Below are 12950 nucleotides of genomic sequence, written 5' to 3' on the forward strand. Positions count from 1 at the left end.
AAGTAAAGAAATGGGAGTGAGATTATAGCATCGGGAGCCATTTAATGTTTAAGCGACGATGCACAAATTTTTTTTACGAAGAGCATCCAATGCTTTGAGTTGAGTTGAGTTGATTTTAAGTTTAATGTCCCTTTCAGCAGCGAGGCTATATAAGACGTGGACCTACTGATTAACGTAAAATCTGAATTACAAGTGCTCCCGTCAGGAATGGAACCCAGGTCTCGTACGCCAAAGCCAATGTTTTGAGTCTTATTCTGTTTCGTTATTTGTGTTGCAACTGTAGTTCAGATACGTGGATTCTTACCAGGAGTGCTTAAAATGCGTTTCCACCAGCGTATTTTCATTTTATTATGTTTATAAAGATATAGTTACAAGTATCTGTAATTGTTTCCCCATATTTTTTAAAGAAAATCGATTTACCTAATTCTTAATTGCAAAATTAATTTTCCTGTAGATTAGCGCATTTAAAATAAACTGCAATACTTTTTTCGAAACCAACTTTTTATAAGTCTGAGTTTTTTTAAGGCTTTGTTTCTAAATATGATTATTATTTGGAAGTGTAAGCTATATTTATTTATTTTGTAATCTAACATTATGATATTCTTTATTTGTTTTTTCTGATGGAATTCAAGGACTGCATATATATATATACACAGTAGCGGATCCAGGATATGATCAAGGGAGGGGCTAAACCATAGTTTGCCGCTTTATCCAGTGTAAAGCAGTATTCAAGCCCATTTTATCCAGCCTATCCTTGAGCGTCAAGGGGGGCTATAGCATTTGTGCACCCAGGAAGCATTTGTGTACCCAGGTTGGTCTATACTTTTCGTCTTATTTTGGTGTGAGAAATCACCTCCCAAACGTTGTCGGTGTTGTTTTCAAATACCCTGTATATATGCAGGATGACCTATAATTATGTACATGATGTTTCAAAGACTGAGGTTATTGCTATGTCATTCTCACTGCCGTGTAGATAGGCTCCTACCCTTTCCAGCAAGCCCAATCACGCGTCAGTACGAGCACAACTGTGGTCACAGTAATGTCTTCCGTGAAAGATGTCGATAAAATCTGTCCCAAGTGCGAGATTCGCAGCGTTATCCGTTATCTCGTTGTGAACGGAAAATCTTCGTCTCAAGTTTTTAACGAGATCAAAACAATTGAGAAGGGCAATTCAGAAGTAGAGGTGGTGATTACTGAAGAAGGGAGGCTGCTTTCTGGACGACAATGCCAGACCGCATACGGCCAATGTAACGAAGCAACTTTTGGAGTCTTTCGGACGGGATGTTTTGAACCGCCTCGCGCATTCCGCTGATCTGGCACCTTCAGACTATTTGTTCACCTCCCTGAAGATGCACATGGCTGACAAAAAAAAAAAAAAAAAAAAAAAAATCAACTGCTGATGAAGTGAAGGTAAAGGTGAAGAATTTTACAAAGAAGGTCGTGGCAGACTTGTTTGATCAAGAAAAAAAAATCGTCTCACTAAGGGCATCGAGAAGGATCGCGAATACCTGGAAAAATAGTTCAGATATGTATTGATGTAACCATGTAAAAGTTTTATTTATTTATTTATTTATTTATTTATTTATTTATTTATTTATTTATTTATTTATTTATTGAAACCTACAAAAATCTAGTACACTTATTTTCTGGACGTGTTTCGTATTACGGAAATGTTTGTTTCACCTGTTTCATTTTATTTATTTATTTATTTATTGTTCCTACTAAGCAGATTTCAGGTTCTGTTTTCTGGAAGAAAGAAAAAAAAGCAATGAAAAACAAAAAAAAAAAAATACTTGTAATTATTTTTTTGTGTATAAGCTTTGAAAGTACTATAAATAAACTGCATTGTGTTTATATGACCTCAAGTTTTTGTATACAGAGATTATAATGCTCTTATTTTTGAAAATGAATGAAACATGTCAATATAATTAATGTTAGTATTTCTTTTTTAATTTGTTATAAAATGTGAGTTTTTTTGACTAATTATTTTATCTTTTCCTTTTCTTGTTTTCTAGGTAAGTACACATCTAGTCGAATTCAGTATTTTGCAACCAACACGAAACAAAGATGTCAGGCGAGAAATTCTTGGATGATGAGCCACTGGCCAAACAGTATCTGTACTGGCTTGAAATGTGACGTTGTCTTTTTTTAAACATGCTAAGGTATTTATATTTTGTTTTAAATAATTTGTATTTAACGTTTTAAGTTCCTATGAGCTTGTAAATAATCAAGAACTATAGTAGCATACTATAGAACAAACAGATCAGTATTTCGGTCATGCTACTATCTTCTATCAGATTTGTGGTTCAAGATTTACTATCAAGTATTCGGGAAAAATGCTTAACTTTCCTTTTCAGCCGACTTAAAATAAGAGGAGCTTTCCAATTTGATCTATAGGTTGAAGGGCACGGTGGCTCAGTGGTAGAGCCCTTACCTCTGGTCCTCTAGTCCCTGATTCGATCCCCGGTGAAATAAATTTCTGATGGGCAACACAGTGCCCGTAGGTTTTCTCGGAGTACTCCTGTTTTCCCCACACTATCATTCCACTAATCCATCCATCATTACTTACTAGGTTTAATCATCGTCTCCCTAAGTCAAACGGCATAATCATGGGACATTATAAACTACAAAAAAAAAAAAAAAAAAAAAAAATCATTTCATTTCATTTCATTTCAATTAGGAAGTTCTACAGTATGTTAGGGTCTTTGGCGTCTTTGACCTTTTAAGTCCGTCACGTATGATAAATGACCTCTCTCAGCGATCATACTATTCAAGGAAGTCGGTAAAGAAGGAAGCGGCCTGGAACTTGTGTGTTAGGTACCATCCCTGAATTTGCTTGGCGTGAAGGAGGCAAAAGCCAGGAGAAAACTCACTCAGAATGGCTGGCTTGAAAAATGACATTTACACCTTCCTGAGCAAGTGCCCGCATGGTGAACCGAATCCGGAACCGCTTCTTCGATCGAAACTGCTTGCGAGTCGTGGATTCATTGGAATCAATTGAAATTTTATTTTCAAATTGTGACAAGTATTGCCTCTGCTAAGTATATGTGAAAATAATTCCTATCTGATTTGAAAATGTTACTGAAACGTTGGGACTAAACGAACAGAAAGTCCATAAAAAGGAGACTCTTCTCCCATAATAGTACATGTACTTTTGCCAGGGCAAAAGAAATTTCCGTGTTAGAGAAGTGTCCGCGCTATTGAGAGGTATCCGTTAACGGGGTTTCCACTGTATTTATCAAATATGTTTCGTACGGCGACCTGTAGGAAGTCACTTCGTACTATATAAACTATTTTATTAATAAAAAAGTTTAAAAATAAAACGAACTTCTATATATATTAAACGACTTGAAAAAAAGTGTTAAGAAGAATAATAGTAAAAGCCCTAAAAGACTGAAAATAATTCAAAGTCCCTAAAAAGCAGAGCATAATAGAAAAACGATTAAAAGTCACGAAATGGCACAGGTATTCTGCAACAAGGGCCGTCGTGTGGGTTGTGAGTGCCCGGGGCGATAATTCACAAGGGCCCCCTTCCCCAGTGTGTTATGAAAAACAACCAGAGTTTATTCTGCACTAACTTCTAACTCTGTGGCCTATGGAACCCGGAGGTTCAATGTCGCGTTCACAAAAGCTCTCCACCGACTTCTATCCTTAGCCAACTGGATCCAGTTTCTACTTTGTATTCCAATCTCTGTGAGATCCATCTTAATATTGTCCTCCCATCTGCGCCTAAGTCTTCCTAATGGTCGTTTTCCGATTGGTCTTCCAGTCAAGACTTTGAAAGCGTTTTTACTTTCTTCCATTCTAGCTACATGACCTGCCCACCTAAGCCTTCTAGACTTGACGACCCTAACAATGTTGGGTAAACCGTATAAATTATGTAGTTCCTCGTTATGAAGTTTCCGCCATTCCCCATTCCCGTTCCTCTTGGGTCCGAATATTCTTCTCAGGATCTTGTTCTCAAATACTTCTATTTTCTGTGTTTATTCTGCATTCCTAGATTTAAATAAGGAATGTAAGATCATAATGTAAGACAAAAAAAGTTGATATTATGTCATTTTTTAAAAGTGAAAACATAAAATTTAATGAAAACATGGTTTTGAATTATTCAAATTAACTGTTATTCTTGTTTATTTTGAACTCGATACACACCGACATAGTAATAGCATAACATATACAAATAACAATACAAATATTAAATTCTGAGATTTGAAAATAAAACTCTTCCCACAGAGGGCTGGAGAGAGTTCCAGATGAATAACCCTAGGCCTAGACGATGTTTTACATTACCGGTAATTTTCAAGTTCAATACTCTATTGGGAGTCCCTCAAAGATTTAATCTAGGTCCCCTGTTGTTTCTTCTTGTTATTAATGATATTTATATGTGCATTAAGACTTCTCAAGTTTTTCGTTTTGCCGACAATCTCAAATTATGTACTCCAAAGTAAAGTTCAATTCATGATTGCGTGAAACTTCAACAGGATCTTAAAATTGAAATATGACGTGATAATAATAAATTAGTCCTGAATGTGTCCAAATTTAAACCTGTATGTTTAACGAGGAAATAAAATCCAATTAACTTTACCTATACAATAAGTGGCACTTCCTTGTCTACCCCAAGTACTATAAAAAAAATCAAGGAGTTATATTTGATAGCAAATTAACCTTTGCCCAACACGTTGACGCAATAATGAGTAATGCATATAGAAACCTAGGTTTAATTTATAGGATAGGACAGGATTTCAACACAGAATCAACATTTATAAGGTTATGTGAGGTCAAAATTAAAATACTGTTGTACTGTTTGGACACCAAATGTCACTAAATACTCTAATGCAATAGAAAATATATAGTTTAAATTTATAAAAATACTTGCATACAAGAAAACCGGTTTCTACCCTAAGTATGTCCACTATGAAGACTTAGTAACGAATTTTAGCTTTCAAACATTAGAAAAAAGGATATGGATGTGTGACGTGTTGTTCTTACATAAATTATTAAACGATAAAATTGACTGTCGAGAATTAGGTTCAGAACTAATACTACGTGTCCCAATAGGTAAGACTAGAACAGCAAACACTGGGACATTCTATTGTAGAAAAGCAAGAACTAACATATTATATGTATCCTCTGAGGAGAATATGTGCTTCATATAACGAAATGATTAGATTTCATACTGTAGGTGTATTTAATATGTCAGAAAACAAGTTCAAAGGAATTGTCAGGCAATAACTTCTGTATAATTAGACGATGTATATTTCCGTATGTATAATAGTGTATGTTGGATAATTATGTACACGATGCTATATCTTGACCATTAAGCCTGGAAATTGTGTTGTCCTTATGAAGTAAATAAATAAATTTTACTTAGCCGTGGCCTGATCATTATTGAAATATCGAAATTAACATTATTTGGGGGGGGGGAGAATTTCATTTATCAACATAATCTGAATTCCTTGAATTTTGTAAATTTGCCGTCCCGGCGCCCCTCTTAGTCGCGGCGTCCAGGGCGACGGCCCTGTCTACAACTTTAATATTTTAAAGGAATTCCATAGAATGCGAGCATCAGAATTGTTGCTGGAAGTCCAAAGGTAAACATGCCAACGGGGGAAACTAACGGTAGTTTAGGTGTCAGAAACACGTAATGATATGATGACCAGACCACGTGGAATAGATGGATTGCATAACAGGTGAAGAAAGCTTCTGAAGTCTCCGCTTTCGCGATCCAAGCGCCACGTACCGCGTGAATGCAGAGTTAGTTCATCGATCCGTGGCCACTGACCTCGGTTTTTGGTTTCAAAAGAGGGGGGCGCAAAGATCTATCGTTTGGCTCTCAACGTATCTTTGTAAACTGTACGCTTAGTCAATTATTCCCGGAACGATTTTATACGGGCTCTTGGTTTATTTAATAAAATTAAGCTCTTTCAGCATTATTATGATATGCAGGCACTTCATAAGAAATAATAAGTAAAACTAAAATTTATATATTTTTTTAAAAAAAAGTGAAAATAAGCGAAGAAAAATGCACTCAGAAATGTATAGTTCCTTTTGTATTTATTCACAATATACCTATTTACCATTATAATTTGAAATACATTAAGTCAGGGGTTGGATTACCAGATTTAGAGAATTAAAAATAAAAATGAAACACTGCAATATGACATAATTTGACAAGTCACCTAGATATAATCTTTGTTATGTTATTATTCATGCCATTGAGGAAGAAATCTGTAGTTTTACAAAATAGCAATATTTTTTTTATTTATTTTAACGTTCTTCCAATATTAATTTTTACTTTATCTTTTAAAATTTAACAGAGATGTTGGTTGTCATTTGAATGTCATATACTTTTTTTTTTATGACAATCACTTATAGAAGGATTGATCTTTCCTTTTTTTTTAAAAAAAAAAAAAAAAGCTGTAGAAGTCCTTACAAGAAACATTTAAGATAGCACTTTGTTGTCATACTAGATAACTACAAGTCAAAATGAGACGTTTCTTTTTTTAAGAAGATGAGGGAGGTTTTTGCGTCCCGGTCGCATTTTTCACGTGACACTAGACAACTTCCTGAGGAACTTAATAATCCCGTTAAAAACTGTACATCTGGTCAATCCAGACTTGACAACCATATGATAATTTAAGTCTTAATTCTATTTTCGAGAATCCTTTCCGTTAATAGATGAATATACGATAATTTTACAACGCACACTTTCATTTTGTGGTTTTTGAATGTACAAATAAATTGTTGATGTATACTAAATAATTATAAAATATATATACACCTCTCTCTATATATATATATATACACCATGTTTTTAATAGTTATTCCCGCTAAAATAAATCAATAACGATTTGAGAATTGGCAAATGTCAACCTTGCATTCAATCCTTAAATTCGATTATGTTTACGAGGGTTTGGAAATATTGTTGTTCAAAGCAATGGCGGATCCAGGGGGGCCGATCGGGGCAATTGCCCCCCCCCCCCGAAGAAGAAACTTTTATTTTATATATAAATAAAACCTATCCCAAAGTTAGAAGCTCTTAAGAGTAGCTCAAAGTAGCAGTATTAGCAGTAGTAGCAGTAGTAGCAAAGTAGCAGCCCCCCAGAAGTCCATCCTGGATCCGCCCCTGGTTCAAAGTAGTGTTAATAAGGATTTTTAAAAATGATGAGGACAGTGACGCTGATTTAAAATTCAAAACTAAAGATTACTGGATAGGTTTGCTATATATTGTTATTATAAATATACTACATTGACTTGATCCCTGGTCTTCCGTTGCAAGCGCTGCTATCGGCTGAAGGAATTCCACTCGCTTTCTCTCGCTTATGGGGCGTTTACACTTGGTCGATTTAGTCGCACGGCTAAATCGACTCGCTGAATTTGCCACTAAATCGAAGCAACTAGGCCGAATCAAATCGATGGATGTGTTCAATTGTTTCAACCACAGAAAATAGAACGTCTTTCAATTCAGCTGCCAGTCGATTAGTCGCCTTCGATCAACAAGCGATTAAGTTGAAGTCCCGTTTACACGGTCGATTAAGTTGAAAGTGACGTCAATTCAACTGAATCGAACGCAAATCGACTAAGTGTAAACGCCCCATTAGCAACAGCTGAACCCTTATTGGCTCAACGCATGGGTGTGTGAGGGTGTGAGCTTTAGTTCGCATTTCTGCCACGGCTCAAGACATTTTGGCAGCGCAATAATAGTAGCAGTATTATACGTGTTTCTACAATTATCAAGTGCATAACGAATATACACTTTTTTTTTTGTAACATACGTTAATTTTAAAGACGAAAATCCATAATTTTGTGCTCTGAGATTGACAACTCAGGGTCATCCTCTCATAGTACCATCTGACAAACTATAAAAAAGTATATTTTATTTTTTTTAAAAAAATGTTAGCAATGCTCGACAAATCTCGGAATGGCATAGCGAGAAAAGTTGTAATTTCTACTAGTAAACTTTTATAATACCGGTTACGGAAATATTAAGTTTCTTTCCTCACACTAGTTGTATTTTCTTAGAAATTAAACATTGCAACATTATGAACACTGACAATTATTTTACAAGTGTGTTAACATTAGTATTTAACAGGTTGACTGCCATGAGCATTATATGTGGTGCTCACCTTATTTTTCTTTTGGGCCATGAGCACCATATATGATGCTCATCCTAGATATCACAAATTACTAACCTATTCAGGTTCTTGAGCATCATATATGATGCTCATTGTCACAAATTATTGTGAGACCATGAGCATGACATATGGTGCTCGGATCCCATTGGTACATTTTCGGGAGAAGCAAAATATCGCGACAAAAATGTGACATGACTATCCATAATTGAGCCAAAGGTATGAAGAAATTTATGGCCTCCTGGGAGCAGTACCCTCAAATCACCTTGGCAGTCAACCTGTTAATAATTATTTATAAATAGATAAATAACATTAGCTGTTAATGAAATGAAAATCTTCCAATTTAACGTCCCATCTTCCATGATTATGTCCGTTAGGCTATGGGAGACGGGTAATTAAGGCAGGTGAATGAGATTGGCAGAATTCGTAGAATGAGAATGTGGGAGCAAACAGGTGTACACCGAGAAAACTCACGAAGCACGATGTTGTTCACCACAAACTTACTTGACCGGGGATTGAACCCAGGGGCTAGAGGTAAGCGCACTGCTACTGAGCGTATAAAATACTCATATATACACTAACCTTAAAGGTATGTATAAACAACAAAGAATCTTTCTCATAAACATTTCTATCTCAACATGTTACACATTAACAGCATCCATTGTTCTTAAGCTTCATCCCAACAATACTATACATAATCCCATTGTTAATAGGTGTCGATTTGGTCAGATAGATTTCCAAGAGTAGGGAGAAGTTTTGTAGTGCTCAAGTGCAATATATGAAGACAAAAGCGATAATTTGGCCAATCAGCTTTTGTGAAAGTGTCCTGATAATCGATAATAGCTGTAAATAAGGGATACCATTATGATATCACGAGTTTTATTGGAGTATGATTGCTATGAGTTCAATCGAAATCTATTAGAGAACAACTAGTGACTAACGTATATATATATGCATTTGATGTGACCCATATCTGGATTAGTTCTGGAAATAAAGGGTTTAGATATAACAAAGTCAGAGCTTTAAAATGACAAGTGGTAATGAAATAATTTATTATTATTATTATTATATTGTGAAAAGCAAATAAAATTTAAAATAAGAAATAAAATGAAAGAAATCTTCCAGCTTAACGTCCCACAGTTATGCCCATTAGGCTAAGGGAAACTATGTTTAAGACAAATGTATGATAATGGAAGAATTGGTGGAGTGAGAAAGTGGAAGTAAACGACAGTACCCCGAGAAAACCCACATACACGGTGTTTGTCCACCACAAAGCTAACTTGGTGCGAGGTGGAATCCAACCAGGAACCCCACACTCCAATGGTCAACGCTCTACCACTGCTCCATGCCGTAAAGTCGCCAACACCTAGTCGCCCTTTTGCCGGTAAATGTCGATTGTCGATATAGCGACGCGTCGAAGGATTGCCGCTAGTGTGCCCAATCGTTTGTCTCGACTCGTCTCGAATTTTACAAAATGTGTCTCGACTCAAAATAGAGTCGAGTAGAGATTCAAGATATGTCTCGACTCGTGCGCATCCCTACTCGTATTAGTCAAATTAAAAAGTCTTAGACGATTTATTCCTCTAAAAGCCAGGTGTTCTGCGTCGGCTTCATGGCGAAGTCGGAGAAATACATGTCTGGTGATCATAAGGTTGATGGTTTGCGCTCATCCGGGGTACCTTTTTTCTTTTTTTATAGTGCTTTTTTCTTTCTTTTTTTAGACTCGCTTTAATGTAAACAAACCACGCATATTTTGGGGGAATATTTTTTTGATTGATTAACGTTTCGTCGAGTCTTTGCCGCTGGGGTCCGCTGGCGGTATAATTTTCAAAACGGAAGTGGGGCCACCGCCGATCGTCGCTGCGGGGCCATAAATGTTTGGCGAGGTGTTGCTAGATGCCCATCGGTGGTTCACCGACGCTTACGGCATGGGGTGAGTCACCGCGGCCCCCAGCCTAGGATCGAACCAGAGACATCTAGCACCAGAGATAAACGCTCTGTACTGCTAAGGTACTGTGCCGTCTGCATTTATTCTTAAATTTCAACAGGATTGTTCCATGTACTTTCTGTTAATTCTTCCAATTTGTGAACCTTTGACTGCCCAAAACCGAAGCTTTAATAGTCAATAACTCAGGAACTAAAAGGTCTGTACAGGATAATATTTCACATACATACTGAGCAAATTAACATTAGCTGCCAGGGGTGAATTTTGTTGTTTACCGGTAGAGTGCCAAGCGTACGTACTTACATTATATTTGTTTTGTTCATATTTTTTAAACATAATGGTAATGCTGAAACATAACCTAAGGCAATGTATTGAATCTGCGCGCGGGAAACTTGGGGGTCCGATCGGATCTACTTGTGTATTTTTTGTTTATCAGCTAGGGAATAAATTACAGTTGAACTGGCAACTCTGTTTGATAGTCATTTGATCATTATTATATAAGAAGTTGATGAGTTCCTGCTACTTTTAGTGCTAATAAGTAGTTTCTTTGTGCAATGAAAAACGAAGAAATATGAGCAGAACCTAATGTCATTTGAAGTAACAATATAGTGATCTAGACCTTTCTGAAAATTCAACAAATTGATGGGGACTTCACAATACTGGCATCTTGTTAAAATAAATTAGAGTAAGTCATTCAAAAAGCAACACGTAGGTCCGATCGGCCCTACAGAAACAACAAATGCTTGTTAATTGATATTCAGCTCCTCTAGCGGCGTTAATCAGCAACATTAACAAAAAAACTTACAGTATAAATATCTCCTATATTGTATGTGATAGAAACACTACAGATCATTAACACTAGAGGCAGCACTTTAAAATTCAAGTCCTGTAAGGACACCTCGACAAATTAAAAATCGTGGGTCCGATCGGACCGACGAGGACATTTTTTTTAGACCACTCCAGTAGGTCCGATGGGACCCACATGGCAGCTAACGTGTTAAGGCGTTGTTAAGGTGTTATTTTATTGATTTTTCCTTCCAGTCTATTTAAATATCAGTTTTTTATTTATTTTTTTAATAAATTTGCTTTATACAATACTAGCAGCGTTCACCCCGCTTCGCTGCGGTCACCCCGGAACGCAATAAACTTTGTTACTTAGATAATTTTTACTTTTTCGCTTTCAAATTGCAGTAAATGTTAACATTATAGCGCCTGTCATTTATGTTAACCCGCCGAGTGACACGGTCATGCGGGTTGCATATAAATATGTTTATTTTTACCTATGATGAACTAATAACAAAGGATTTGTACGTATGGACACTTGAATGGTCAATTATCTCAAGACACTGGTAATTGAAAATTAAAGTGATATGATAAAAACCATCTAGGGTCCAAATCCTAATAACCCCCCAAAAATAAAAGAAATTGGTTCAGCCGTATTAGCGTGATGAGCTAACAAAGGATTTGTGCGTTCTCTTTTATATAATAGATTACTCAAACTTGACTGAGAAATATTTAAATTGTATTTATTTTACAAAATGTAATTTTGACGAAGTAACGAACATTTAAGTACAAAAAACGAAGAAATCAACAAAATCAGACCATTAGAGTTCCAGTTTAATTTTAAAGAAAATCAATTGCCGATTTAGCAATTTTTTGACCGTCAAAAATAATTAAACCTATTACTTATATATTTTTGAAAGTTTACAGTAAGCGTTGGTTTTTATTCTTTATTGGATTTTTTTTTTTTTTTTGAAACATCAGATATAGTTTCAGTTACAGTTTTTTTTTTCTGTTATGTAATGTGGAAAACAATACTTGAGGTTCACAATGTCAACGTCCAATCCAGCCATAATATCCATCAGAAGAGAGGTAAGTTGGGAACTTCTGCAGGACTCATGAAAAATTATTGGTTTGGGTTCTGGTTGCCCCCGGGTTTTTATCTTCTAGTTCCGCCACTGAAAAGAGCCAGAAAAAAAAATCCGATCTAAATAAATATGTTATAAAACAAAGTTGGCGTATTCAACACCGTTGAAACACAAACTATCAATTGATATGCAAAAGAAAATTAGGTGAGCTCGCAGATCTTTCAACTAGTACGAACCTTTAAAATGTGCCTGAAAGATGGTTCTAGTAACCGCTAACCGGTTTTACCCGAATTATTACGTTCAAGGGTAATATGTAAATTTTGATTTTCCCGAGTTGTTACGTTGAAACTATATATTTCCGTTCGAATCTGTATTTAAGCGAAATGTTTCGTTGTGAGAAGAAAAGGTGCAGGCAGCAAATCTTAACAAGCAAATTAACCGTCTTTTGTTTTGGTTTATTGACTTTTACACTAGGCGGCAATGTATTACTCCTGCAGTGCCCGAAATATTTCGGAATAATCCCGATTGAATGTTTTCACGTTTTAAATAGCCTCAACTTATAAGACGATAGAAATTTTGCCATGATTCTGTTCAGGACTTAGCAGATAAAGCTTTTGTTTAAACATATTTTTTCAGCACGCAAATTCATTTAATCTTACAATTATTTTATTTTCAATTGTGCCCGAAAAAACTCTGGATAATCCAGAAGTAGTATTTTGAGGGGTTATAACTTTCGAAATTTGGTTCTGAATGACAATTAAAATAGATCGTGTTAGCACGCATTTATGATAGATTTAAAATATGAAATAAAATAATATGACCTTTTTGGGACGTTTCCCTAAAATAAATTCGACCGTTAAGCGGTTAAGAAGAATACATAGTGTTATCCTCTTATTTCATCCGTTAGAAAAGAAAAAAAAAAAAGAAAAATCTCTCTCTGTGAATTGTGAAATATTTAAGCAGATGTCGTGAATGAGATAAAGGAAGGATTAAATGTTGAAACGT

The 12950-nt window shown here is 35.7% G+C and overlaps 1 protein-coding gene across 1 annotated transcript in view; it reads left to right on the plus strand.

The window, feature by feature from the left end:
• The window catches only part of rk (G-protein coupled receptor rickets), a 604059-nt gene that overhangs the window by 361590 nt on the left and 229519 nt on the right, over positions 1-12950 (plus strand). The window lies entirely within an intron of this gene.

The sequence above is a fragment of the Thermobia domestica genome, chromosome 14 (assembly GCF_964235325.1).
Source record: "Thermobia domestica chromosome 14, izTheDome1.hap1.1, whole genome shotgun sequence".
NCBI lineage: Eukaryota > Metazoa > Arthropoda > Insecta > Zygentoma > Lepismatidae > Thermobia > Thermobia domestica.